This window comes from Schistocerca gregaria, chromosome 5 (genome assembly GCF_023897955.1).
Source record: "Schistocerca gregaria isolate iqSchGreg1 chromosome 5, iqSchGreg1.2, whole genome shotgun sequence".
NCBI classification, from domain to species: Eukaryota; Metazoa; Arthropoda; class Insecta; order Orthoptera; family Acrididae; genus Schistocerca; species Schistocerca gregaria.
In genome coordinates this window covers 169008330-169023384 of record NC_064924.1, presented here as the reverse complement: position 1 = coordinate 169023384, position 15055 = coordinate 169008330, and the positions used below count along the sequence as shown (strand labels likewise).

The 15055-nt window shown below is 37.9% G+C and overlaps 1 protein-coding gene across 6 annotated transcripts in view; it reads right to left on the bottom strand.

Annotated features, from left to right (window-relative positions):
* LOC126272100 (speckle targeted PIP5K1A-regulated poly(A) polymerase-like) overlaps positions 1–15055 on the bottom strand; it is a 192614-nt gene that overhangs the window by 160498 nt on the left and 17061 nt on the right. Inside the window, exon 3 of one of the 6 annotated variants that reach the window (XM_049974682.1) lies at positions 4680–5297. The exons of 4 other annotated variants lie outside the window; for them this stretch is intronic. The gene's annotated coding sequence lies outside the window, so the exon portion shown is untranslated. Of the gene's footprint in view, positions 1–4679; positions 7690–15055 lie in introns of those variants that run through there. One more of the 6 variants, XM_049974686.1, reaches the window with a different exon arrangement.

The following is a 15055-nucleotide window of genomic DNA, read 5'->3' as shown; positions in this document are numbered from 1 at the left end:
TGTGTGGTTCGAATTGTGTTGTAGGCTATGCTAATTTTTGTCATGCTTGTGCACCTTAATTTACACTACTGACAACCTTAGCTAAGTATCACATTGTTTTAACTTCTTCCAAACACAGATTCACTTATGTGTTTAGTGTTATTGTGTTGCTTGTACATACAAATGGTGTATATACATCATTTACAAGTTCTTCGTCCACCACTTCTTAGCAATGGAAGCCTACTACTTGACAAGCAAAATGGCGGCTATGATATTCTGTTATGATTTAGCAAATGGACATAGCCTGCAGACCCGTACCCTCTATGTTGAAAAATACCCAAAACACAGAGTGCCCTCAGATAAGCTGTTCAGCAGGCTTTTCCAGCATCTGAGGGACGCAAGTACTTGCAACTCGGAGGACTGGCAGTAGAAGGCCCCGCACAGTCCGCATGCCTGTTATAGAGGAGTGTGTGCTACATTTGATGGAAGAAACCCCTGTGATCAGTGTGCGACAATTAGCAGCAGCGAAAGGCATGTCTCACTCTTTTATCTGGGGTACTTCATGAATAACTGCTGTACCCATATAATCTGCAACGCGTTCAGGCCCTAAAGCCACATGATCATCATGGCAGATGGTGGTTCTGTCAAGTGCTGTTGCAGTAGTGTGCCACAGATTCACTGTTCACATCCAACATTTTATTTACCGATGAGCTGGGGTTCGTAAGAGATGGGAGCTGTGAATTTCCATAACCAGCATGAATGAACAGATGTAAGTCCCCAGGCAAATCATAAAAGAGGGCATCAACACCGATTCTCAACTTAAGGGCAAGAATATCTGGTGACAGATTAATAGGGTCATTATTTAGGGTCATTATTTAGAATTTCTCATGATCGTATTGCCTACCTTGCTGGATGCTTGCCACTGCAGCAACAAATACAAACGTGGTTCACACATGCATCAGCACACTTTTGTAGCAATGTGTGTGAACATCTGGCACAGACATTTCATGACCGCTGGAACGGTTGGGCGGGAGGGGGCACAGACCTTGGCCTCCTCGTTCCCCAGACCTCCAATCAACAAAGTGTAGACACAACAGGGTCGCATCTTCAATGCGTGCCAACTGGTACAACAACCGAGTGCATTTTAAAGGATGTGTCATTCCTTACGCCGGATGGCAGAGGGATAAATTGTCGTGATTGACACCATGTTGAACACCTCCTATAAACATGTGTTTCTCACAGAAAGTATCCATTTCCAACCCAAATTTATTGGACTTATCTTTGAAAGTATGCATTTCAAGACCATGTTTATTGAACTACTACTTCTTGTTTCAATGAGTACTACCACCTCTCAAAGTATTCTGACACTTTTTTTTTTTTTTTTTTAGCATCCTGTATGTACAGACAACTACCAGTTTGGCACCACTCAAGAAAGTTAACCTTACCTATACTTTGTTCATCACAAGAATAAACCTGATGTAAACATTACACCATGTATTCTTCCTCATTTGCTTGAATCTCATTGTGTTTCGTTTGATGTGGAGCAGAAGGCAATCTGTGTCCAGTACAGTCATAAGGATACGTTTTATGCTGTGTTACATGAGAATGAATGATAATGCGGGACAACAGCTTTACCGGCGCATTTAACCTCGACAGCACTGGCCAGCCAGCTGGTCCAAGTAACTTGCAATGATGTCAGCAGTAGCAGTTTACACGTAAAAAGAGATGAGCAGAGAAACAACATAGCACCAAATGGCATTTAAGTTTTAAAGAGAATGAAATAACATTCGGCAAAGCTCCAGCACTACCGCACACATCTTGGGTGACTAGACGGAAAGCAAAAATGTTCTCCTTTTTACTTAACGTAGTATTCTAATTACATACAAGTGTGATGAAAATTCCTAACTTAAAATACAAAGAATTTTTCTGAGTGAGCTATGTGTGACGTAAAAGCATACTGCAAGGAGTGGTATTAATTACAGTCAGTTGTCTGGTAAACTCTTAGCTCCTTCCTTATCCGAATCCGAGAAAATACATTTCAGTTCTGGACCCATAATCAGCTACATTTATAATGAGTCGATCAACAGCAGAATCCACGCAGCTACCCAAGGGCCGCATTTTCTTCTGTTCTTGTATGACGTGCCATTCTATATACCGTCAGCATTCGGCAATGTCATGTGAGAAAGCTGCATGCGTTAGGTCCAGTACATCTTGAAACTTAACAGTCTTGTTATTTCTAGCAACAAATCCTGTAACTTGGCTCCACATCAGTTCTGTTGGGTTCATATTGTAATGGTACAGCGGCAAACATAAAATTTGGTATGGTGTGCTCGATGCTGAAAAATAATTGTTTTTCATGTTTCTACGACACTTATACGACTCTGGTTCATGTGGTATAAAACAATAGTTTTTCATTTTTGCCCTGAAAAATTAAATTTTTATGTTTTCTTAGCAGCCTATACTAACAATCTTTCATAAAAATATCGATAATTAAGAATTTACATTTGAAATGAAAAGAGGAATATCGTGTGCAATATGTAATTAGAAGCAAGATGACGTGCATTATTAACAAAAAATGATGATGAATTTTACAAATACAAGATGTAGGTATTTCAAATTGAATGAAAAAAATAATAATAATAACCAGAGAGAGACTTGATCAATTAACTGCACCACCGCTCAATCTACTATGCTACCAATTCCGCTAAACATCGAGTGCATATTTTGAACTCAACTGTATCAAATACAGTTTCTTGGAAAACCTCAAACACGAAATTATGATAAACATTATAAACAAGCTATTTCTCGGCAGTTTTTAATCATGTTCCACAAGTGTGTTTCACTACGGGCCAGGAAGCAGCCTCAGCCATTTGCTTACTGCCTATTAACATCGCGATCAATCAGAAAACAACAGTAGAGAGACTGTGACTGTAAACGATTTTTGAAATAAAATCTACATAGCTAAATTGTGATTACAAAAACTGCTGATGGCTGTTAATACATTAGAATATCTTAAAACATCATTTAACCCATTAGTGTTCATCATTATTAAGTTCGGCTTTCCTGCTTAAAAACTGCCGTAGGTTATTGTTTTGTAACATGTTTACATGAAAAATATAATTTCAGTTTAATTTTCACTTACACAGTTATGAACACTGATAGCAACTTAAGTGTCCAATGGGCACTTACGGTAACAAATGATACACATTTCCAGATTTATTAAAATTTTTATTTTTCGAAGTTTTTATGACACATTCTTACTTTATTTAAAAAAATATTTAAACAGTCAATACACATCTGAATCATTTGAAAAATTCTCATCTGAATCTTACCTTAGAGATATTCCAAAATTTATGAAATACCTCAAAACAATCTGGATGAACTGGTGCCTTCACTTCACACATATACATACAGTTCGATTCTTGCATACCTGGCATCTACGGTACTTAGATTGTCCTTTGACAGTGAGATGATCTTTTCTGTCCTGTCTTGTATCATCTAATGAAAGAAATAGTGATGATGAAGCACGAGTTTTCATATTTTGAAGAACAATTTGCCTTAGAAGTTGAAGATACAGCAGATCATTTCCCAACTGTCGATATAACAACGGTCACTCTACGCACGTCACTAATGCAACACAGACCACCACTATTTTTAATTCTCATTTTTATTCCGTATACAGCCGTGAATTGATCATTCAGATTAACCCCTCCATATGCAGATTATATTGTTTCGCAGCATCAGGTGTCTTTCTTGTAACTCTCTTTCTCTCCATCTGACTAAACCTTTCCACACTTCGTAAAGGTTCTACATAATCACAGTTGGAAAGAACTGTCACTACTGCACTGTCATTCCGTTTCACTGCTGTCACCTGGCCGTTATATACTGAAACACATTTCCTTCTTTTTTGTTCTCCAAACTCATTCTTTGATGGCAAATTCAGTTGCTTTTCAACTCGTTCTCTTGCATTGTCCCTGTGCCACCCAAGTTTATTCTACACAGGTCTTCCAGACGCAACTGACGTAAACAAATTGTCAAAGTACATTTTTGTTCCACCTGGAATTTCCAAGCTGAACCAAACCAACCGCTTTATCCCCACCATGACCAAGACCAGTTTTCGGTATTTTCATATGAGTGCCACAGTAAGGTTCTGCATGTTTAATGTAGCCATCAGGATTTGCCAAAACCAATAGCTTGAAACTAAATCTAAATGGCATGCCTTTGATGAACTGTTTAGGCCCACGCTTCTCATAACATGGCACAATACTCTCATCGATACACACCGTCATCAGTACACACTGGATTATCAGAGATAACTTTATTGAAAGCATCACTGAGAAAGTTTAACAGTGGCCTTACTTTATAAAATCCGTCTTCATTTATGTTCGTATTGTCATTCAAGTTTCTTCAAATCTGTTTTGCCTCATAGATTCCAAAACTAATCAGGGTCCTAAAGTAATGCATTCTTTTATTTGGAAATTCATGACAATGTGAGATAATCAGTATTCCCAGGACTGTGCATAACCCATCGTAGGAAACATTCAGATTATGATTGTCTTTCTGTGCAGCATATACATTTGTTTGGGAAACAATAAAATTTATTAACTCCTCAGAGAAATACTTTTTAAAAAGAGTCCAGCATGGATTTTATTGCATTTGAAAGAAAAATCTAATAAATACAGACCACAAGACTCACTCACTTCTTTTAGTTTTCAGCTTGGAATCTTCATTTCATTCCAAGTTGAGGTGATGGGTTTTATATATGATTTAGTCTTTGGGCATTTGGATGGGGCTGGAGTGTCTGCCGAATCTTCAATATCTTCTACTGGTTCTTGTCCTCACTGCAAAATTTTTACTTCCTCTATCCCTTCGTATTTATAACATTTGATGTGGTTGGAGTTTCTGCGCAAACCTCAGTTAGCTTCTACCTCTTTTAGCCCTTTTATCCCTTTCTCCAAGCACTGCAAAATTCTGACTTGATGCACACTTCCAATTTCCCTCAGTATTTGCAGCAGGAAATGTAGTTTGAATGTCTGTAGAATTCTCAATTTCTGCTTCTTGTTCACTTCTGTCACTCACTGGAAAATTTTGCCTTAACATGTCCTCATTCTTTCCCTCTGTACTTTCAACATGTTCATTTTCTTCGAACTGAAATTGTGCCTGTGCCCTTAGTATAGGCGCAGGGAGATGACATATTTATCAGGATCTCACCCATGTGCTCCATAAGGAGCGATGATAACAATTGATCGTATTGTTCTGTTTCAATCTTCTTCAAATAATTTATTATTTCGCCCACAGTCCATACATTATTGTCACACCTGAAAGACAACACAAATACCCAGTAGCAACCAAAGATGCCAGACACACCTTCCCCAACATAAATCATGCTAAAATCAAATTTACAAATTCCAAAGAAATGCTGTATATAATTTAGACAATTTATTACAAGATAGCAAAGAAAATTTACTCAAGTACTCATATATTGTCTTAAGATTTTTCATCGATGTGGTTTTTAACACACATACTCACTGAAGAGGTTTAACATTCATAAGCAATAACAATGAACTGAATACTGATACTTCAAATTTTAAACAACAAAGAAAAAGTCCATAACTGCTTCCAACAGTTAAATTGTGTACAGTTTATCACTGGCAATTTTAGTTGCTTCTGGCCATTAGCGGGTTACTGTAGCTTAGTAATAAGATATCTAATGCATAAGAAGGACGTATACTATGGTTTCCGAACAATCATCGTGTTTGTGTTTGTAGGTTTATTCTAATGATGAACAGAGTATAGACTGGAATTGCTTGTCGCATTGATTGGCTCACGACTCTTTCGTATCAATAGTGATTTGGACTCCACTAGCAAGGGCATGGACACGTCAGAGGCAATGTATTTTACGGACTACAGGACACTACAGACTATAAGAAGTGCCTTAATTTTTAAGCAATTAAAAAATCTTTCCCATTGACTGCCAAGCCAGACTAAAAAAAAATCTTAGTTTATAAAACCAAACTGACCTTTAATATCCCTGAAAATTGTCACTGAATTTTATTCTTCCACTTGGTCATCATCGTTGTACCCTTCATATATAAGATGGTCTTCATTGCCATCGAGAGCATTACTTACGCCGCACTTCTTGAAAGATTTAACAACAATGTCTTCTCTCACTCTAGACCACAACTGTTTTATCCACTGGCACACTTGTTTGTAGGTCAATTTAAACCCTTAATTCACGAGGTGTGGTCTCTCAGGCTGCGTGAAAATTTTCGGAACTCGCTCTCCAAGGCCAATTGTTGTGCAATGCTCTTATACTCCCCCTACCCTCCTTAAATTGCCAAGCCTATGATTTTTTGCTGTCAGTTGCATTATGCCTTCTGTGTTTATTGCTGACACATGTTACTGATATGTGTTGGAGTCTCCTAGACCACACCTCATGAACTGCATACCTGTTTTCCTTAGTACAGTACCATATAGCTCAAATTTGTCAGTTTTAACTTTCCCGAGTTTGATGAAATTGTTAGTCGGTATATGTAAGAAGGTGTCAGTGATATAGATCAAGAACTAAACGAAAAAGACTAATATTTTACATTAGCCAGTGATCATAGTTCTGATAGTGAACAAGAGTATCATTCAGATGAAGAACTTCAGGAAAGTTGTCATGGGGATTTGGGTGTTTTTTTTTTCAATGAAATACTTAAAGTGTCTGTTAAAATGAAATGTGTTCTGAATGGTGATAACAAGTTTCCAGCAGTCCATGTGAATGTGACAAGAGTTTCTTTTTGTAGCTATCGGGTGGAATCTTAATGCGCAAATTTTTGTATAATTTTTCATAATGTAAAATTCAGTACTCTAACAGCCCATTTATGTATAATATTTAAAATAACCACACAAAATTATGTGCTTTTTTGTGATAAATAGTAAAATGCTGTAGGCTTTGTTTAGTGCAATAAAATAAACTAGAAGCATTTAAACAACACTTAAATAATTGTGAAAATAAATGTTACATAGCATAAATTAACAATTTCATATGATTTTTGCCTTAAATCTCAGTTTAAACATAGGGGTCCTAGAGACTCCCCCTCGTGATATATGTTACAGAAAAGTCACCTCACGAGTTAAAGTTTAAAGCTCCCTTCAGCATGAATTTATGTTAGGTTTCATCAATCATTCATTTGTTCCATTCCTCTCTCACAACACACTTTAAATGGTTTATTTATCAAGATATCAAGAGGCTGCGACAGTGAAGTTAAGTCCTCCCAGAATAAAAACAAGCTCTGTATTTCCCTGCCCCAATTTCTCTTTCACAAACTTCTTCAAATGCCTACTAAACTGATCTAGCACAAGAAGACAACTCTTCTTCAATAAAGCACCGTTCCTTCTCTCCCACTCTATGCTAATCCATAATTTCATACCAGCCTCGTCCACCCAATCCTTGTCATGTACATGAACACCACCACCTGGCAGTATTTCAGGTTTTGGCATTGCTTTGCACTTGAAAACGATCATTGGATTAAAGTTTAGTACTGTCAGCACAACATGAAATGACAATAGTTTTGTTGATTTCTTCATGTCCACTTGTCTTTGTGGTTGCAGTTCAGTGCTTTTCGTGGCAACACTTCTGTTACTTGGCACATAAAATACCAGATGAGTTCATCCATATTCAGTATTTGGCTTAGTCCTACACTTTTTTTTCCATTGTTGAATAATAAGGTGATGGAAAGAAACATTTTCTCTTCATATTCTTGTGGCATTTTCTGAAATATTTTGCTTTGGCTCGCACGCTAAGTCCATTACGCTTCTTAAACCTGTAGCACCAACCAGGTGCAGCATCAAACATATGGCCATTTTTAAAACTGGGTGTAATTTTAAATCAAATACTGGAAACTTTTAAATTAATTTCAAGTATAAGACACACCTGAATTTTGGAAGCAATTTTTCGAAGATAAATGTGAGTCTTAACAGTCTGTAAAATACGGTATTAAGGCTACAAGCGCTGGCTGCGGACCAACATCGTATGAGGAGCCACCAATAACAAAGGAAACTCCCCATCGCACCCTCTCAGATTTAGTGGTAAAATGGCACAGTGAAAAGCCTGTCAAAAACTGAGCACAGATTAAGCACGAAAACAGGAAGAAGCTGTAAAAAACTGAAAAAAAAAAAGCAAAATAGAAACCAGTGAATGGTCCGAGCTTAGTAAGTGGGTCATTCCATGTCAAAGGGACCAATATTAAAACGTGTCCCCACTCCACCCTCTCCAAATCTAATGAAATTTGATGTGAAGGTTCTATATGGTCTTTGATGGATATATACCAAATGTCAGTCCAATATCTTGAGTGGTTGAATTTTTAGGGTCTTTTAAAGAGAGGCTACTCATCTTCGCATCACGTACGAAGGTGCAAATGTGGCAAGTTTGCTAGGCCTTTTTTAAAGTTCTACAAAACATTTGGACATTTGCTTTAATATACATAAACAACTTTTATGCTGATTCACACCACGGCAAAAATTAGGAATTTAGTCACACCTAAATGTAGACAGAAGCCTCTAAAGTGGCAAAAAAATTCATAGCATTATTCTGAGAGCCAAGGTTCGACTGACAACTCCTACTTTTCATATGAAGCAATCACACCAAAACTCCAGAGAGTTATTTCTACCTATGATTTCTATAAGTGGATCAAATTTAATTAACATTGGATGCCTAGATGAGAAGATATGCATCTGCAAAGTTGGCCAAAATGTTGTACGCACAAATTTAAGATAATTTTGGGGGGCAATATTTCAACTGTGTCTTGTACAATCCTTTTTTTCTTGCCTCAGCTGGAAGGAGCATGTTTTAAGCTTTCAAATCTATATTATTTAAGTTCTGGATCTTTCATATTGATGAGTAAGAATACTGTCAAATGTAGGGAAAAATGATTATCGATAAATACAAAAAATTAATAAAATTTGATGCTGTAAGTCAAAAATGTATAATTGTAGTGTCTTTTAATAGTACAAAATTTGCCTGTGGTTTAGGGAATTTAACTATGCTAATAAGAAGTGTTTTTACATAATTTCACAGTACAGAATATGTTTATAATAAAACTTCAGAAAATGCTCTTAAGACTGTAAAATCTAGAAGATCATAATGGAACACTGTTGTTTTAGAATGTTTTAACCTTACAATGCACAGTGTTGCTTATATGCATTGTCACAGAGTTTCCATTGGCATTATAAAGCAGCAATAGTTTTTTAAAGCTCTGTCCTCACATCAGTGGTGCACAGCTGAACCACCACTTTCAATATTGCCAGTTTTTATAATATAATTGTATTGATGGAGTTTGCTGAGATTTATTTATTTGTTGTTCAAGAATGCTGTGCGAGAATTTCATTGGGAGAATAGTCAGGCCACATTACATCCATTTGTTGTCTATTTTGGTGGCAAAGAAATGTCAGAGCATTAGCATCTGTACGATCAGCAAGATTGAAAACATTAAGAACATTTATTACTTCAGTGATGATTCAGCTGCTCAGTGCAAGAATTTCAAAAATTTCATCGATTTATGTCTGCACAAAAAGGATTTTGGCATCTCAGCTGAATGGAATTGTTTTGGAACAAAGCATGGTAAATCGCCTTGTGATGGCACTGGAGGAACAGTAAAAAGACTAGCAGCCCATGCTAGTCTGCAGAGTCCCTTAGGTAACCAAAAATTGATTCCAAATGAGTTGTTCAAATTCTGAGAAGACAGTATTCCAAGCATGAAGTTTTTTATGTAACAAAAGAAGAGGTTGAAAAAATCGGCCTGATCAAGAAGGTTGCCATGGGACATACAATATCGGGAACAATAAAATATCATCAATTTAAGCAAATTAATTGTAATCAGCTCAGAGTAAGCAGAGTTTCCTGATATGCTACAGCATTCACAATTCATGCCTTTGAAGCAGATGAAGAAATTCCAGCAATTTCAATTGCAAGTTTACAACCAGAACAATACATTGCATGTAAGTATGTACAACAATTTCTAGTGAGTTGGAATCGTGTGTGAAGTTTCACATGAACAACACGATGTTCTCATTAAGTTCATGCACCTACACAGTTCTGCTTGTTTCCTTCACTTGCCAACTGCTAAAGACACCTGTTGGATTCCTGAGCAACATATTTTCGTGGTTTTAGAAGCACCACCAACATTATTATCAGGAAAATAGTACAGTTACCCACAATATGTCCTTAACAAAATTATAGAACTGTTTAACCAAAAATGGAACTGACTCTTTAGTATTTTTGTTTTGCAAATTTGCTGTTCTGTGTATTATATTTGTTTTTATGGTATGTGTTAAACTGATTTATCTACTGGAATACAAACAATTAATTCTGGGATTTCATAAGCAAAATATTTCACCTTTCTATCTTCTGAAAGAGCTAAAATAATTTTTGAAACGTATTCTTACTCATCAATATGCAAGGTTCAGAAGTTAAACAATATATCCTTGAAAGCTTAAAGCACGCTCTTTCCAGCTGTGGCAAGAAAAAATGGATTGAACAAGACACAGTTGAGATATTGCCCCCCAAAACACCAAAAAATTTGCACGTAGAAAATTTTGGCTAACTTTGTACATGCATATCTTTTCATTATGGCATCCAATGTTAATTAAATTTTATCTATCTATAGAAATCACAAGTAAGAATAACTCTCTGAAGTTTTGGTGTGAATGGTTCATATAAAAAGTAGCCATGGCCGGTCAAACCTTGGCTCTCAGAATAGAGTGAGAAATTTTTCAGCCACTTTGGAGGCTTTTAGCTATATTTAGGTGTGGATAAATCCCTAATTTTTGCCATGGTGTGATTCAACATAAAAATTTGTCTTTGTATATTAAAACAAATGACCAAAAGTTTTCTAGAACTTCTAAGAAAGCCGACAAACTTGGCACATTTGCACCTTCGTATGTGATGTGGAGATAAGTAGTCTCTCTTTAAAAGCACCTTAAAATCTAACCTCTGAAGAAACTGGAGTGAAATTTGGTACACAACCATGCAAGACCACACGGAACCTTTACACCAAATTTCATTGGATGTGGATATGGTCAAAGGGGGTCTCCCGGTACCCTTGATGTGGAATGACCCAAGTGCAATATCGAGCAAAGTTGCCCATGCACGGCGTCGTGGTCACGGTGTTGGACTGAAAAGTGGACGAGCCGTGTTCAAAAATCGCTCGTGCTATTTTTTTTCTTCACAACATTATGAACTATCCGTCGGGTCATTGACATGTTTGTTGTCTTTCTGTTGTCTTGGCAGCTATCGCACTATACACAGGTTACAGAATATGAATCGTGTGGTAAGTATACGTTACCATCGCAAGTACATGTCGTGAATAGTGAGAGCAGGCAAGTTACCACAAAGACGTCTCAGAAAAATGAAAACAACAAACACATGAGAGTAAACTATGTTACAACAAAGGAATTCAAAAGTCAAAAAGTCCCAAATGGAACACGAGAAACTGTGTGATTGTGAAACTATCGCATTTATTATTACTTTATGTCACAAAGTATTATGATTTCATCATTTTCTTGGGAGTGATCGCAATCACATTCATACGAATACCTAAATCTGGCAAAGTGGCATATCTCACTCACTTACCAGATGTACAAGTTAGGTGCGTTGGTAAGAGACTCCTATCATATGACACATGTACTGTCACTAATGCCATGTATGACACACCAGACGTGTTTTCCGGTGGAGGATTTGGCTGACTTGTCGCCTTGTCATCAAACATTTGTGGTTCCCATTCGAAAGCCACTTCCTTTCGGCTGACAACAGAGTAGTTGTGCAAAATCAACTGTCATTATAGATCCTTTCCTTACACTTAGCTGTTGCAAAGGAGCATTACACCACAACATTATTTTGAATACATCGAACAGCGTTGGGGAGGGGGGGGGGGGGGGAAGGGAGGGGGGTGTCACAAGGGAGGTATGAACATAAATTGCCTGCGTGGTGGTCCAATATTGTGACCATTTAACCACTATGCTGCTGATCTGTGAGCATGATGTATATTGCACTTCTTGTCCTGGGATGTTTCATTTTATCTATTTTGCCCTTTTTTCACAGTTCAGCACACCTTCCTCCTGTTTCTGTGTCTGATCTGTGTTTAATTTTTGATGGGCTGTCCACTGGGCCCTCTTAAGACTTAATCTGAAAGAGGGGTGGGGGGGGGGGGGGTGAGATAGGGAGTTCCTCTTGTAAGATACACTATGTGATCAAAAGTATCCGGACACCAACAAAACAAATGTTTTTCATATTAGGTGCATTCTGCTGCCACCTACTGCCAGGTACTCTATATCAGCGACCTCAGCAGTCATAAGACATCATGAGAGAGCAGAATGGGGCACTCCACAGAACTCATGAACTTCAAATGTGAGTCAGGTGGCTGGGTTCCTCTTGTGTCGTAAGTCTGTATGCGAGATTTCCACACTCCTAAACATCCCTATGTCCACTGTTTCCAATGTGATAGTGAAGTGGAAACATGAATGGACGTGTACAGTACAAAAGTGTACAGGCCGACCTCATCTATTAACCGACAGAGACTGCCAACAGTTGAAGAGGCTCGTAATGTACATTAGGCAGACATCTATCCAGACCATCACAGAGGAATTCCAAACTGCATCAAGATCCACTGCAAGTACTATGAGAGTTAGGTGGGAGGTGAGAAAATGGATTTTGTGGTCGAGCAGCTGCTCACAAGCCACACACAGCGTCGGTAAATGCCAAACGACGTCTCACTTGGTGTAAGGGACATTAACACTGAATGACTGAACAGTGAAAAAATGTTGTGTGGGGTTATAAATCACGGAACACAATGTGGCGATCCAATGGTAGGGTGTGGGTATGGTGAATGCCAGGTGAATGTCCATCTACCAGCGTGTGTAGTGCCAACAGTAAAATTCGGAGGCAGTGGTGTTATGGTGTGGTCATGTTTTTCATGGAGAGGGCTTGCTTCCCTTGTTGTTTTGCGTGGCACTAGCACAGCACAGGCCTACACTGATGTTTCAAGCACCTTCTTGCTTCCCACTGTTGAAGAGCAATTCAGGGATGGCGATTGCATCTTTCAACACGATTGGGCACCTGTTCATAATGCACGGCCTGTAGTGGAGTGGTTACATGACAATAATATCCCTGTAATGGACTGGCCTGCACTGAGTCCTTACCTGAATCCTATAGAACACCTTTGGGATGTTTTGGAACGCCAACTTTGTGCCAGGCCTCATCAACTGACATCGATACTTCTCCTCAGTGCAGCACTCCGTGAAGAATGGGGTACCATTCCAAAAGAAACCTTCCAGCACCTGATTGAATGTATGCTTGCGAGAATGGAAGCTGTCATCAAGACTAAGGGTAGGCCAACACGATATTGAATTCGAGTATTACCCATGTAGGGCGCCACAAACTTGTAAGTCATTTTTAGCCATGTCCGCATACTTTTGATCACATAATGTATGTCTGTCATGTGGTGCCACCTGTTTGCTGCAGAGCCTGTGGAGTAGAGATGGGAAAAACTGACCGCTTAAAACCTATACTGGTATTTTAGTTCTGAATAACTGGTATTTTTAGTATTTGTTTGGCCTCAGTAATAACTGGGCACAAAAACTGATATCTGAATTAGCCATAGCAGCATTGCTAAAATTTGGTTTTTAAACAAATATTTTTTAAAAAACGAGTAATTTTTATTCATAAAATTCCCACTGCTTCAAAACATTGCGTATAATAGTCGGCTTGGTTTGTTTCCGGTCTCAAGTGGTTACCAGTTTGGAACTGTTGTATTGCTGCTATTTTAACCCCTAGCTTCTCAGGTTATTTTTTTGTCACACACTGTCCCAAATGCAGTCTGACAGACCGCTATGTTTAAATAGCCATAAAAACTGCATTCAGCTGTTTCACTGAAACAGTTCAGTTTCTTATGTAAAAAGTTAAATTAAAAAATGTAATTTTTCAGGTTTTTAGTTTACTTCTCAGAGGTTTTCTTTGCACTCTCTGGGAACTTATGTAAAGGAATCAAGCTAGCCTGGCTTCTTGCAACAATGCCAAATATAAGACATCTTTCTCTCCTGTTTTGAGTCACAGGTAGAACATGTTCTGCATTTTCCAGTTGTTCTACAACTTCTACTCTTGGTTCTGCTACACTTAAAACATGGTGAATGGGTACACAAAGTTCACGGGCTATATGATAGTTCTTGACTTGCTTTTTATCTGTGGTATCACCAATGAGTTGCAACCTTCTTCATAAAATTAAAGCTGCTCGCCTGAGTATCGTTTTTGTAGAAATTCTATATGAAAAATGCATTCACCCAACTTATGCCTAACATGCGGAAAAATAATGACCATCATTGGAGGGGGCTTTGACGACCAGCCACATTTGCTTCAACTAACATATTCCTAGCAAAACCTTTAGCTAGAAATTCAGTCTCTACAGTTCTGTCTTCATCACTTGTTTCACTCAAGGATTTCACAGACAGAAAAACAAATTCATCTTCACTTTTGCACTTTTTCTATTCTGAATTATGTTCACTTATGATTTCGTTGTCACTATGTAATCCAACATCACTTTCTAACTGCCCTCAAATCATTTCAAAACAGTACCCTCAAAGTCAGGGTCTGTAACATGAGCAGCAGATGAAGACTGGCTACTGAATGCATAACGCAGAGTCGCAGATGCAGTCTCAGAGACCTCATCTGAGACATTACAGCATTAATAACAATGTCGACAGAAACAAGCAACAAACATGTATAACACACAAGAATACATAAGAATTGTTACAATGTTGCTTAGACAATAACGTAGTGTTACAATGTGGCATCCCATATTGGATGGTATGTGTGTACATGCTGTGTTAAAGACTTGCCACCATCTGTTCCTCGTCGGACATCAGTTGTACTACAAAATGGACCATCCCTAGTACGGAAGTATTCTACGAATTGCGGTAACAATGAAGCACAATGCTCCATTTGTTTTAAAAGATTACAAACGGGAAGAACCACAACAAAGTTGCGACATCATATGAGGAGAAAATTTATAAAACTTAACAATTCATTCCAGTTTACGATAAA